We start from the raw sequence: 4,257 nt of genomic DNA on the forward strand, positions 1-4,257 counted from the left end.
TTCGCAGCTTCTGTCAGTGCCATATACTCTGCCTCAGTAGTAGACAATGTCACTGTAGACTGTAAAGTTGCCTTTCAGCTAACCACAGAGCCGTCCAAGGTGAACACATAACCGGTCATAGATCTTCTGCTGTCCACATCTCCAGCATAATCACAATCAGAATAGCCTATTACCAATCGCGGATTGTCGCATCCATAGATGAGACCAACATCAGATGTACCCTTCAGATACCGGAAAATCCGCTTCAGAGCTGCCCAATGCTCCTTTCCAGGTTGTCCCATAAACCTGCTAACCACACTGACTGCATGTGCCAGATCTGGTCTTGTGCAGACCATTGCATACATCAAGCTTCCTACAGCGCTAGCATAAGGAACTCGAGACATATACTCTGTCTCTTCTTCAGACTGAACCTCATACATGGTAAGATGAAGATTTGATGCACACGGAGTACTAATACGTTTACATGAAGACATTTCGAACCTTGTCAACACCTTATTAATGTAGGCCTTCTGTGACAAGAACAACTTCTTCTTCTCCCTATCTCTAAAGATCTCCATCCCTAGAATCTTCTTTGCTGCACCCAAATCCTTCATCTCAAATTCAGAACTCAGAAGCTCCTTCAGCTTCTTGATGTCACACATCTTCTCTGCAGCTATCAGCATGTCATCCACATAGAGCACCAAATAGATGAATGTGCCATCTTTCAATTTTCTCATGTAGACACAACAATCATAAGGACTTTTGATGTAGCCCAACTTGATCATATAGCTGTCGAATCTCTTGTACCATTGTCTGGGAGACTGCTTAAGTCCATAAAGAGACTTCTGAAGCTTACACACATAGTCTTCTTTTCCAGGAACTCGGAAACCATCCGGCTGAGTCATGTATATCTCCTCCTCAAGCTCTCCATGAAGAAACGCAGTCTTCACATCGAGTTACCCAAGCTCCAAGTCCTGATGTGCTACCAGCGCTAGCAACACTCTGATGGAAGTATGTCTGACCATTGGTGAAAATATCTCATTGTAGTCTACTCCCCCTCTCTAACTAAAACCTCTTGCAACAACCCGAGATTTATACTTAACTCCTTCTGTCGGCGATGCTCCATCCTTAATCTTGTAGATCCACTTGCGTGTAACAACTCTTCTCCCTGGTGGTAATGTGACCAAATCCCATGTATGATTCTTCTCATGAGACTCCATTTCGTCTTCCATTGCTGCATGCCATTTCTCATACTCGGGACAAGAACCAGCTTCCATGTAAGTGGATGGTTTATACGTATCCACTTCCTCTGCAACCTGAAGTGCATAACCCACCATATCATCAAAACGATATCTCTCTGGTGGCCTGACATCAACCCTTCTTGGTCGCATCAGGCGGTTGAGTCTCCGTAGACTCCAACTGAACTTCTTCTACACGCTCCTCTTGATTTTCTAGTGTGTTCCTGCACATTGATCACTTCATGATCATCTTGCAGCTCCACCTGTTTATCAGTGCTACCTTTCTCTACTTCAGAACTGGACCATGAGCTTCTAACCATATATGCTTCATCGAAGACAACATTCCTCCTTAGAATCACTCGCTTTTCTGATGGAGACCAGACCCTGTATCCCTTGACTCCATCGCCGTAGCTCATAAAAATTCCCTTCCTTGCTCTCGACTCTAGTTTAACTTCACTTACATGATAGTAAACAGTGCAACCGAACACTCTTAGAAGTGAATAATCAGCAGATCTACCTGACCACACTTCAGAAGGTATCCTGCACTCAATGCCTATGTGGAGACCGAGATTTATCAAGTAACAAGCTGTGTTGACTGCTTCAGCCCAAAACCGCTTATCCAGAACAACATTCGAGAGCATGCACCTTGCTCTCTCTAGCAATGTCTGGTTCATTCGTTTTGCTACACCATTCTGCGCGACCGAGCTCGAGCCAGGCTCGGTCGCTACGTAGTGACCGGGCGCGCGTACTGCTCGGTCGCTACGTAGTGACCGAGCTTGGCTCGAGCTCGGTCGCTACACACGGCACGGTCGCTACGTAGCGACCGAGCACATGCACATTTCGATCGTTACGAAGCGATCGAGCTTTCCCAAAACGTCGATACGACGCGAATTCATGCATTCTCGTCTACTCTTTAATGCTATATCCCGAAGACCGTAGCTGAACCATTTCATGTTTCTCGTCATTCGAAGTCATTGATCAAACTTTACGATAAAAATCGCGGAAAGTTCGTTTTTATCGAAGAAACCGTAATAAACGTTTCGAGTCAAAAGACGGCCCAAAGAGACCTAAGACATGACTCGAAGCCCACTTACAATTTCTTAACCAAACAGCCCATAAGCCGTATGGCGGTTTATGCTTGGTTCACAGGGAAAGATAAATGTCAAGTTTCCGCGGATAAATCTGAAGTTTTCGAAGATAATCACGAAGATCGGGAAAATGGAATATCTCCATTTTTGAGCTATGATGGCATAAGGGCAGAAGGGGAAAAGCGTAAACCGACCTAGGAGCAAGTATATAAGGAGTCCTAGGCGAGAGGCATAAAGAGGACTTTTGGGAGAGAAAACTTAGCACTTAGAGCTATTAAGGCAACTTTTCGTTTGTGTTATTTCGAGCTGCGACTCAACTAGGTTTTGCAGTCTTAGGTTGTTAGAATTAGGGATCTCGCCGACAGCTCTCATAGCCAAGTCTTCTACCTTGTTGTAACGCTCATACGCGAATTCGGAATAAGACACCTTTTGCTCTTTTTACGATTTCTTATATTTTCATCGTTGTTATCTCGTATTCTGATTGCTTGGCGTGTGGTATTAACAGATATCCGGGACCTCTGGGAAACTAGGGTTCTCCTACTTTCCTAATTTAAACGGAAATCGACAGTGCGAATTTTGGTTCCCACAAGAAGCATGGTGGTCAAATGACCCATGTGAAATTAGTAAATATAAACTTGTAAGGCTATTTTACATGTTGCTATTGTGGTAATTTGGTCAAGATCTCTCCTATTGACCCGCATGTTCCTAGGTTCAAAACACATAGATGTATATTTTTGTCTCTAATAAATGAGTTATGACCTATATAAACGTGAGATCTAGCTCCGCCACTACACTGATCTCCGGCTTGTACTCGTTCATTCCAACACTCAAGTGTACGGCTACAGTTTCTTGGGCTCCTAGCAAGACAAAACCCTTGTCACCAGCTGACTCAGGTGGATAGTGTTGAATTCATAACCTACAGCTTTGAAGCTAGTGTACCCAAACCCATCTTCAGAAGTCACAAGGATAATGGAGATTGCATTCCTGATTCCAGACTAGTCAGTCATTGATCCGGTCTTGCCACTTTCGTTCTCGTAAAATACCTTGTGTAGACATTGTTGTTGCAGTTGCTAGGGGACTGGGGACTGAGCAGAGGCAGCATAGACATGCCTTGTTAGTATCATCGTTTCCCATCAAGTGATCGTTGTAGAAAGGGGACACTATCTTGCATGCATGCAGGTGAGTATTTCGTCCAACTGGGACTTGGTCAGGGCACAGCGTCCCTTGGAGTATTGAAAGATGCTTGGCTCGAAGAAAGAAACCTCAAGTCGCTTATCGTAACCTTCGAAAACGATTGCGGATAAGCCATAAACACCATCAGGAATCAGCAGAAAAAAATCTTAGAAGAAAATAAATTATAAAATGGAAATTGAAGAAAGCTAAACTATATTAGGAGGAGGCTTCATAAAATGTAACCAAATAGAAGATTTGAGTTGCATTGTAACAATCAGAAGAATTGAGTTTCTTGATTCCATTGCTAGGACAAACATCTTCAAAGCTGTAACCAAGGGGGGCTTCATAAGATAAGGAACTATTACTCTAGACTTCTTTTTACCACCTTTCAAATCCATCATAATCTCCTTCACACGTTCTGTAATTAAGATAAACAAAATCATATGGTTAGGTGAAGAGGAACAGAGATTTAGTGTTCAACAATCTCACACTGAAAATTTATCACAATGATGTATTGAAGCCATGATAATCAGAAGGAATCTCAACAATTTCCTTAACACCACAAATCTCAAGAGTGATGACAATCTGCAATAATTTATCAAACAACAATCATAAGAACTTTCATAACATCTACAAAAAGATCACACACTGTCTCTCTCTCTCACTATAATAGAGAAGTTTTCGAAATTATAAACTCACATATAAGTGACATCACTGAAACCAGAACACAGCCACTACAATAAAACAGCGATATTCTGACGGACATTCCGACGGAAAAT

The sequence above is a fragment of the Brassica oleracea genome, chromosome C8 (genome assembly GCF_000695525.1).
Source record: "Brassica oleracea var. oleracea cultivar TO1000 chromosome C8, BOL, whole genome shotgun sequence".
Taxonomy (NCBI): domain Eukaryota; kingdom Viridiplantae; phylum Streptophyta; class Magnoliopsida; order Brassicales; family Brassicaceae; genus Brassica; species Brassica oleracea.